The following is an 11,669-nucleotide window of genomic DNA, read 5'->3' on the forward strand; positions in this document are numbered from 1 at the left end:
TGGGTGATAAAATACTAAACTTGTCAGAGATCACATTTTGAAAACACAAAATTTAATAGTAGCTTGATTTTAGTTAAGAATTGCTTTAGATGTATGAATTGTTGGGTCTGAAAATTCTTATGGGACTTTATTTACATTAGTATTGATTTAAATCTTAATATTGAATCCAGGTTTCTTCCTTTTATTTTATTCATCAAAATTATATCTAATTAACTGGATCAGACTTCAAGCACATCTCTAAAGGTTGTAGCTTTAGAGAAAACCCTCTAATGTTCGAATGTATGTGAGAACAGAAAGATGAGCAGAAATAAGTGGTCATGGGATGGGGCAGGGGAGAGTGGGGAGAGACAATAAGGTAGGGTAGAGCATCTTCTTCTTTCTTTTCTCAAAACTAATAGACTCTAGAGACAGGAAATGTATTGAACATCCTTTTATTATTTCATCCTATGACTTTTTGGTTCTCTGGATTTGAAGCGTTTGGAAAATGTTAGGAAGAAAAGAACAACAATGACTAGGTAACTTTTATCCTTTCTTTGAACTTAAATATACTTGGGAACAAATAGAAATATTTTTTTTAAAAAAACACATTAATTTCATCTTTGAAATTTAAATCATGAAATTCTACTTGTACTAGATTTCTTTTAAAAAGCCATATGTGTTAAATGACCCCTCCTCCCCTCACTTAATATATCTCATTTCTGTTAGGATCAGCACATCTCTTTATCTCATTGGATTAGTATATCCCATGTATCCTTAGCTGTTTTATGCATAAAAGGTACTGGACAGTGGCTTCTGAGATAAAGGAATGCTTAAATATAGCTCATTGCTTGGTAACATGGGGGGAAATGATGACTATAAAGAGGACAAAAGACCTAAATTTATGGCAAAATAAAAGAGGAGAAATAGAGATTCTTTTTAGAAAATCTTTTACTGGTGAAGGAGAAACCCAATAATTTAAATTAATGATGCAAATGAACAGAGAATGACCCATATCTACAACAGCTTTTGAATCTCTCCAATGGACAAAATCAAGCTTGTGATGCACCAGTGCCTTATTTGTCATGGTCTAGAGCCCAAGTCATCTCTCTCACAGTCCTCACACTTTCCCAGGCTACCAATAATGTCCTTAGTGGCTAACAAAACTGATTGTCCTTCACTTTAATGAATACATCTGTGCCCTGGACATGTCCTTGCACACCATTGGTAGGTAACTGACATAGCCACTTGGAAATTCATAAGCTTATCATATCATTAAATGGAGAAACACAGAACTTAGAATAACCAAAACAATTTTGAAAAAGAATAAAAAATTAGAAGAATCACTACTTTAATTCAAAGTTATAGTAATCAAGACAATATGGAATTGGCATAACAGATTTATAGATAATGGAACAGAATTGACAGTAAGAAATAGTCCCACACATACATGGCTAAATGATATGTGATAAAGGTGCAGGGTAATTTAATGGAGAAAGGATTTTCTTTTTAACAAATTGAACATGCATATGCCCCCACTCCCATAAAAATGAACCTCAAGCTTTATTTCACATCGCATGCAAAAAGTAACTCAAGGATGATATAACTAAATATAAAATCTGAAACTTTAAATTTTGCTATAAAACAATCAGAGAAAAATTTTTATAATCTTGAGTTAGACAACAATTTCTTACTATATGTAATGGTAAATTTTATGCCCACATAGATGGAATACAGTAAATATAATTAAATGTTTGGCTAAACACTAGTCTAGATATTCTATAAAGGTATTTTTTTTTTTTAGATGTTATTAACATTTACACTCAGTCAACTTTAAGATTACCCTCCATAATGTGGGTGAACCTCTAAGAATCAGTCAAAGGTCTTAAGAGCAAAGACAGGCTTCCCAAAGAAGTTGTGCCTTCAGACCACAACATAAAATTCTTCTTGAGTTTCCAGACTTGAGACACAGGCTGCGATATCAACTCCTTTTTTTAAATCATGGTTAAAACAAAATAAAGCATAAAATAAGTTCTATCCTCCTAATTTTTTTTTTTTTTTTAATTTTTAGGAGAGGCAACCCTTGGTTGACCTCACAGATTGCAAGGACCTTGTCAGCTTACAATCCCTTATTTTTTTTATTTTTTATGCCTATAGCACCTGGTCTTCCTAGGTGGTTTCCCATCCAAGTACTAACCAGGCCTGACCCTGCTTAGCTTCCAAGACCAGACGAGATCAGGCTTAAGGTAGCATGGCCGTAGACTATCCTCTTAAATTTTTAAGTGAACAATAAACTGTAAGCACAATATTGTACAGAAGATCTCTAGAATTTTTTTAAATTTTGTTTAACTGAAACTTTACACCCATTGAAGAGCAACTCCCCATATTCCTCTCCCCCAGCTCTTGACAACTACTATTCTACTTTCTGCTTCTATGAGTTTGACTACTTTAGATATCTCATATGAGTGAAATCATGCATTATGTTTCCTTCTGTGCCTGGCTTATTTCATTTAGCATAAAGTCCTCAAGGTTCAGCCATGTTAAAGCATATGACAGAATTTTCTTCTTTTCAAAGGGTGAACAATATTCTAGTGCATGTATATACAACATTTTCTTTATTTATTCATCAATCAATGGATATTTAGAAGGTTTCTACCACTTTGCTATTGTAAATAATGCTGCAATGAACATGGGAGTGCAGATATCTCTCGAATCTGCAGCCTGTTGGCTTGCCCTATGAATTTTTAGACTTACCAGCCCTCATACCCACAACCATGTGGTCCAATTCCTTAAATTTCTGCCTCTGCCTCCCCACTTTCAATATATCTTATGGCCTTATTGGTTCTCTGGAAAACCCTGACTAGTATAAAAGACATTGAAAGGGAAATGAAAAAACAAATCACACATAGGAGAAAACTTTTACAAACACATATCTAGCAAAATAACTGTGTTGAATATACATAAAGAATTTTTAAAATTCAAGAGTATGAAAAGAAACAATCCAATGGGTAAAATATTTGAATAGATATTTCACTAAAGAATATATATTGATGGTCAATATGGTTTGCAAATTAATCACATGAAAAAGTACTCAACATAATTAGTCATTAGGTAAATACAAATTAAAATTATAGTTGTGTACTTTTCTGTACCTATCCAAATGGCTAAAATTAAAATCTGACAATACTAAGTGCTGAAAAGATTTGGAGCAACTGGAGCTCTTACAAATTGCTTTCAGGAATGTAAATTGCATGACCACTTCGTTATAATAGTGAACATACACCTACTACATGGCCCAGGAATCCCACTCTTACCTAACAAATTGAAACATTTATCTACACAATGACCTATAAATGAATGTTTTAGCATTCTTATTTATAATCACCCAAAGCTGGAAACATGCTGAATATCTTTCAACTGGTAAATGAATAAATAAATGACGGTATATCTACACAGGAAAATACTATTCAGCAATAAAAAGCAATGAACTACTGATACATGCAAAAAATTGGATCAATTTCAAAAGCATTATACTGAATGAAATAAAAAAGACACAAAAGCCTACTTATTGAATAATTCCACATACATGACATTCTGCAAAGGGAAAAGTTATTGATACAGAAATGAGGTCAGGGAGGGGATTTTGGTGTCATGAAACTATTCTAACTTTGAATGTGGTGGTCACTATACCTCTACCTACATTTGTCAAAACTCATCAAGCTACACAATTAAAAGATATAAATCTTATCTTTGAAAATAAACTTTAATAAAGTTGACTTTAAAATAAAATAAAATATGAAAAAGGATCTCATTCACCAAAATTTTCCAACAATGTGTCTCTACATTAAATAAAAATTCCATATATTGCATTTTATCTCTTTTGTTCTCTCTATATAAGTGCTTTTAAATTTATTTTTTTGAACACCAGCTCTTTGAAATTAATATTTGCAAGTTGTGATGTTATTTGAGCTTAAATTTTTTCTTTGTCTTAAATCATCATGGGCATCAAATATGAAAATAAGGTAGAGTAGCAAGCTTCCAAATAAGATCTAATTGATTTTAAGTTTTATAAACAATAGAAAAATTAGTGTGCCAGGAAATCTATATTGAATAGAGAACTTTGATTTTATTTACGATGCACAAGTAAATGTAAAACACATGGTTGAAATTTTGTGTTGTTGTTTTTGGTTTTTTATATGTTTAGATTTCTTATGTAAAAAAAATAAAATTTTAAATTTCTGTTCTGTGCTCAGTATTCTGAGAAGTGCAATTGATTAAATTCATTCTTTATCTCATTTGTTCAGATCTTATTTTCTAAGATAGCTCTAAATAAATTTATTGCCTGCAGTAATTAACAATTCCAATATTTTATTCATGTAAACTCTCTCCCAATATTCTGCTATGTTTGGATTTCAGCAAAGGATAAAAATAACTGCACAGTTACATCTAATAAAAGTGTACTTTGAGTTCTCTATATATGTATTTTATTTATGATCAAATATTAGTCCCAGTTTTAATTGTTCTAAAAACCTGTAATGGAATTTTAATGTTAATTTTAGAGCAGAAATGGATGTCAGATGTCATCTGGTTCCACACTATGTTTAAATATTTATGTACATTCTTTTGATAGGGAAGTATTGACCTTTTTCTTCCACCTGTATTTCTGCATTTTCCAGGGTCTTTCAAAGAAAATATGCCAATTTGGGACTTATTACATATTCTAATGCAAATCAAGATACATATAGTGTGTTTTTTTTTCATCTACCATGTGCCAATAAATCATCCCTCACCTTTTTCCCTGCTTTTAGTAACGAAAATATTTATTTTGCCCTATTTTTTTAACTTTAATCACGATATTGTATAAACTTGGGCTTTATTCCATAATCTTTAAAGTTTCCCCAAATAGTTATGCTACCTTTTTTCTATAACATCATTCTTTTAAATTATTTTTAACAAATAAAACTTCTAAAACAAATTATAAAATACATTTTGTCATTTCAGTTTTAATTTATTTCAATTACTTTAGTTTAATAAAATGCAAAATAAGAAAAACCAGTTACAACCTTTATTTTCTCTATCTAGTTGATATCACAACCATAATTCTAATCATGTTTAATGTTGTCCTTTGGGGTCTATGTCTAAGGGTAACTGAAATCTGAGAATTTCTCCCAACCAACACTTCATAAACACATTTCCCTCATCCTCACTGCTTCAATCCTAGTTCAAGCCCTTATTAAGTAACTCGTTATTGGGGAACAAAATAATGTCCTGCTTGTTCTCCTTGAAGATTCGCACTGTTACTGAGCATCTTCCATCTTTCTAATCTTTTTTTTTTTTTTAACTCATCTACTTAAAAATCACTTATGGCTTTTAATGCTTAAAAAAATAAAATCCAGGCAAGAACCTAGTGCGGTGGTTGGGAGAGGTCTTGGCAGGAGCAGAGCTGCCACTGGGGCCCGGGGCTGACTGGACCGACTTCCGGTCCTTGCTGAGCCCGCTTGAGCCACAGCCATGTCCCGGAACGAAATGATTTTTGATCCTACTATAAGCAAGAAGAAAAAGAAGAAGAAGCCTTTTATGTTAGATGAGGAAGGGGATGCCCAGACAAAAGAAACCCAACCTCAGAAACAAGAGAAGTGAAGCTAGAAGCAACCGAGGACAAAAATTTAAAAGCAATCAAGAGGACAATAGGAAAAAAGATGCTTCTAACGATCTAGATAACTTAAACTTTTTTAATCAAAACAAAAGAAGAAAAACAAACAAACAAACAAAAAGATATTTGATATTGGAGAAGCCGAAGATGTAAAGGATTCTAACATTGAAAGTGATGTTTCAGAATCAGCTGAACCAGAGGATGACCATGACATTATGCTTGGCAATAAAAAGAAGAAAAAGAAGAATGTCAGGTTCCCAGATGAAGATGAAATTCTAGAGAAAAACGAATCTTTGGAAATGATGATAGCAAAAAATATGATGGTATCTCAAACTCAGAAACCAGACCCTGCTGGGCAGACTCAGAAAGAGACTACATCTATGAGGAGCTGCTGAATCCAGAGTTCAATGTCATGAGGGAAAAGAATCCAGATATGGTTGCTGGAAAGAAAAGGATATTTGTCATGAAACCGCCACAGTTCTCCTGAGTAGGAACAACAACAAAAACCTTTTTTGTCAATCTTACAGATATCTATAAACTGTTACATCATCAGTCCAAATATTTTTTATTTTTATTGGCTGAGTTGGGTACAAGTGGTTCTATAGTTATTAATAACCAACTTGTAATCAAAGGAAGATTTCAACAGAAAAAGAAAATGTTTTAAGAAAATATATCAAGAAATATGTCACACATGTCAATCACCCTACACAATCCTGGGAAAGGACACCAGACTATTTACCAGATGAAACGTCATTCTCGATGCTCAGTTGCCAGTATCAACACTGCCTTCCAGGTTGTCATGGACAAGCGAGGACAGCTCTGTACCAAAGCTAGCTAATTTGCTAATCATCACCGATTCTTCAGTGTGTTGTGTAGATTTGGCTGTATAGGTTTACCGTCGGAGTGGGTATGCCATTGCATGAAATACAAGATAGAAAAGCTGCCAAGCTCACTGATGTGTGGCTGGTTGGTCTGAAATTCTTGCAAGGTGCGGATACTGAAGCTGTCGACATACTCATTGCTCACTTTAACAATTGTCAGAGAAACATGGTGGAGTAAGGCAATGCTTTTTAAAAATTATTCATAGAATTCTGTAAAAAGCAAGATAAATTAAAGTTATTACAGCAGTGATTTTATAAAAAGAAAAATCAAATCCAAACTGCTTTGCATGTTATACAAAGTCCTCACCCATCTGTCTCATGCTATCTTAAACTGTATCCTCCCTTTCTCATAACTACCTGTTGTCTTAGTCTGCTCCAGTTGCTACAATAAAATGCCAAGGACTGGATATTTAAATTACAGAAATTTATTTCTCACAGTTCTGGAGGCTTGAAAGTCCAAGATCAATATGCCAGTTAATTTGGTTTCTGGAGAGAGGGGAAGGAAAAGAGGGAGAGGGAGGGAACAGAGAGAGGGAGGGCTAAGGGGAGAGAGAGGAGAGTATGAGTTTACCTCTCTGGTGTCTCTTCCTTGTAAGGAGATTAAGTCTATAGGATCTGGACCCCACCCTTTTGACCTCATTTAACTTTAATTATTTCTTTTAGTTTATATCTTCAAATACAGTCATATTGGGACTATATGAATCTGGGGAGGACACAGTTCAGTCTATAGTACCTGGCAATGCATTCTAGGCTTTTAACCACGGCATCCTATATGCTGTATAAGGCTCAAACTTTTTCCACCTCATTTTCCTCTACTTTTTCCACATCCACCGCTTTATCCTGATCTTTCTAAGACCTAAAATCATTCTCTAACTTTACCTGAGAAAAACCTTTCTGTCTTTAAAAATCCTTCTTAAATGATCTGGCAATCAAGATCACTTGGGAATTTTATCCAGCTTTATCAATAAACTGGCTGTGCATAATGAGCAAGTTATTTAGCATTCTGTTTATTTCATTAACTTTCAAGTGAGAATGTTGGCCGAAATCATCAGCTCCTGATAGCCTATAAGTTTATGATTCTGCACAAAGATTTCTCAAATGGTCTCCTTGGGCTTTGATCTCAGTTCCCTCCATTTTAGACTCCAGCCTATTTTTCCCTGTATCCAAATTAGCTGTCTCAATTTGGTGTATATTTTTGTGAATTCCTTGAAGGCTACAGCACCATGCTTTTTTTGTCTCCTTCTCCTAAAATATCAATACATGTTGAATTAATTTTAGTTCTTTGAGTAAATTTTAACTCATAAATTAAGGCTGAAAACTATTGAAAATCGTTAGACAAGTTACTATTAGATACTTATATATTATAATAATGCTAATCACGGATATTGGGATTTTTTTTTTGAAGTGTTAAGAATGAGGTGAGTGACAGAATGAAAAATAACTTTCCAATTTTTTAGGTGATGGCATAGGAATACATTCATATCATTGACACTATTCAATATAGCAATAGAGTTGAAATAAAGACTGAGTGTCCTTTTCATTACTTTTCCCAATAAAGAGTTTTTCACTTTTGTTTGCTAAGGAACTAAGTTGATGTACTTAGTGAAATAATTATACTAGTTATAACACATATAATGATGTTTATAGTTAAAAATAATTATTTTGGGATATCATTTACTGAAATATTGAATGCATAATACACAGTAAATTATAAAATTAAACTCTATGTATTAGAACGTAAATTCTAAAAAGAAGAAAATCAGACATATTTTTCAGCAGTCATGCTTGGAAAATTATCTCTCAAAATTCTATATTGACCTCCAAAATAATAAACATAATAGATATCATAGAATAAAGACCAACATAATTTTTAAAAAATGAGTAACTGCAAATAAAAAGTGTGAAAAAGAGCATAATAACAGCTTAAAATATTGGTATTTCAAAAAATCACATAAGGAGTAATAAGTAAGAAATAACAAATATAGCAATAATGCTATGGAGTTTTTAGGAGTAAAGCAAGAGAAACCAATCAGTAAAAAAGATTCCTGACTAGTGACATAAAATCTTATGTAAACTCAACTGTGAAGACAATCAACAGGAAGATGATAAAGCTGACTCTTTATTTTCAACTGCCTACTCTAATATATTTGTTTGGTTTCTGGATACAGTTGAGCACTGTAAGTGGTGAACATCGCTATGTGTCATTGTCTACTTTGATATAGGTACTTTTGTATGTCCTACATTTCTAAACTAAGGCATACCTTTACAGGGTAAGCTTATAAACGTAATGCTTATTCTTTAAGATGGCTATGGCTTTGGAAAAGGAGCATATAGTTTAGAAGCCCAGCAATTCCACTTATTAACTGAACCTCCTTGGATAACTGGTGGAAAGGGAATAATTCCCAATTGTTTTTACAGGCATTAAATGATATGTGTAAAGATATTTAAGAGAACATATGCTACATCTATGCAATGAAAATTAAATATGAACTTGAAATTGAGTACCATATTTTCCAAGTATTTGAATATTTTTTGATGCCTGAATAAAGACAATTATAAAAAGACATCTTAATTTGGGTTAGGTTTATTTTATGCTATAATTATATCCTTTGGTCCATTTTAAATATTTACAAATGCCACAAGAAAACAATTTTGTAAAATTCTATTCCTGAAAAATATTTTTTGTACTCAAAAAGACCTCAGAGAAAGAATCAAATATTTTAGGGATTAAGCAATGTCATCAATAATTATCTAAAACGTCTAGTTATAAGGGTTTCAATGCCATTTATATTTCTTGACATTTTCTCCAGTGATTGATTAGAGAAGGCAGGCAATTATAGTCATTATATGCATCAAAAGAGGTGAAGAAACATGAATCCTGATGGTGTTATTTAACAGCAGCCATCTAATTTGTCATTCTAAACCATTGACAGATGATTACAAGAGGCTAGACAATTTTTTTCTGCTCCATAGTAGCATTAGTTACAAGCTTCATTCATCATGACTAGGAAACTGACATAGAGAATATCCATTTTATGCAATCTCTAAGGAATTCTAGAAAGGATGTACATGTCAGTGGAATACAACTTCTTGGATTTTACTACGATTAAGGTTTTATTTTAATCTGTGCTATATATGATGAATAAATTTATGTAAACATCAAAAAAGACTATAAATATTGGAGTAAAAGCAGGTATTGAGTTATAGCATGTATTTTCAGAATATTTTATTCTTTTAGTGTAATAGGCTTAATCAGTCTCATTCATCAACTGCAATTCACTTAAATTATTCATTAATGTCTACTGTTGTTGTTACATCTTGATGATATCTGATAGCTGTGTGGACCTAGAAAATTATATGTTATTTCATTTAATTCTCAAAACAATACTTAAGAATAGCCAATATCATGACAATTTTACAAATTAGAAAACTAGGCTGGTAAAGTTACACTTAGTCATAGTCAAGGTTAAACTATGATTAAGTGTCGTGGGTAGGATATAAACTAGGACTCTTTTTTAATTACAGTTATGATATTTTGTTTACTAAAGTAACACTATTATGTTTATTTATTAAAAAATATTTATTGAATGTCAAGCATGTTTAACATTAAGGTTTCTAAATATGTGATGTAACATTCAAGTGTACAATGTAATGATAAACATTTATTAAGAAACTATTGTTTAGAATAGTTTTAGATTTACAGAAGATTTGCAAAGATAGCACAAAGTATTACCTATACCCCACACTCACTTTCTCCTATTTTTAACATCTTATAAATAGTAAGGTATATTTGTTACAATTAGTGAATGAATACTGATACATTATTATAATGAAATTCCATACTTTATTCAAATTTTCTTAGTTTTTACCCTATGTCCCTTTTCTCTTCCAGGATTCTATCTAGGATACTATATTGCATTTAATCATCATGTCTTCTTAAGCTCCTCTTAGTGTATTTCTCAGACATTTCTTGTTTTTGATGGCCTTGACAATATTAAGAAGTATGGATCAAGTATTTTGTAGACTGTCCCTCAGGGATCTGTCTGATATTTTTCTCATTATTAGACTGGAGCTATGGGTCGCCACAGTCCATTCAGGCTGCTATAATAAAATATCACAGGCTGGGTAGCTTATAAAAAACAGAAATTTATTTATCATGGTGCTAGAGCCTGGAAGTCCAAGATCAGGGTGCTTAGCATGACTGCAGACTTCATGTTGGATCCTCATTTGGCAAAAGGGACTACTGAAGCTTCTTTTATAAGGCATTAATCCCATGGAAACTTCATGACTTAAGCACCTCCCAAAAGCTCCACCTACAATACCATCATCTTTGGGTGTTATGATTTTAACAAGTGAATTTGGAAGGTCATAAATATTCAGACTGCACCATGCATGTGTTTTTGTAGAGAAAGATCTCAAAGGAAAAGTGTCATTTTCATCACATCATATCAAAATGACTTACCACTTTTGATATTGATCTTGATTATCTGGTTGAAAATAAACTTTTAAAAATTAAATCAGTGTAATAAATATTCAAAATAGAAACCTGAACTGAAGTATGGATAATGAGAGTAAGCAGAATATAAATTGTATTTCTCAAATCTATAATAATTGTTTACTTGTTCGATCACTTACTGAGAAAAAGATGCTATAGTCTACTCATGTGATTGTGAATTTGTCTTTTTCTTACTTTTTTCTGATTTTTAAAAATATTTTAAGCTTATATTAGTTTCATTCACATTTAGAATTGTTATATCTTCTTGATGAATTTAATACTCTAATATCATAAATTGTACCTCTACTTCTATACATTTAATAACACTTTTCTTAAGGTCTACTGTTTTGTTATTTATATAGCTACTACAGCTTACTTTGGGTTAGTGTTTACATCATACATATTTATTTTAGTCTTTTACTTTCTACCATTCTATATCCTTAAGTTTGAAGATGTGATTTTTTTTTTTGAAACTAGCATACAGTAGTATTTTTATTTGTTATCTAGTCTGTGAATTGTAATTTAATTGTAGCAGAAATATGTAATGTAATTATTTATATATTTGGGTCTATGTCTACTACCTTAATAAAAAGTTCTTTATATTTCTTCTTTTTCGAACCACCTTTTTTACTACTTTCTTGTCTTTTTTAGATGAGTTATAGCT

General features: G+C 31.9%; 2 pseudogenes; one reads left to right on the top strand and one right to left on the bottom strand.

Annotated features, from left to right (window-relative positions):
- Window positions 1–2,124: 2,124 nt before the first annotated feature.
- Window positions 2,125–2,239, bottom strand: LOC112484454 (annotated as a pseudogene).
- Window positions 2,240–5,487: 3,248 nt separating this feature from the next.
- On the top strand, window positions 5,488–6,467 carry LOC102892611 (annotated as a pseudogene).
- The last annotated feature ends 5,202 nt before the right edge of the window (window positions 6,468–11,669 follow it).

Source organism: Pteropus alecto, unplaced genomic scaffold (genome assembly GCF_000325575.1).
Source record: "Pteropus alecto unplaced genomic scaffold, ASM32557v1 scaffold75, whole genome shotgun sequence".
In the NCBI taxonomy this organism is placed as follows: domain Eukaryota; kingdom Metazoa; phylum Chordata; class Mammalia; order Chiroptera; family Pteropodidae; genus Pteropus; species Pteropus alecto.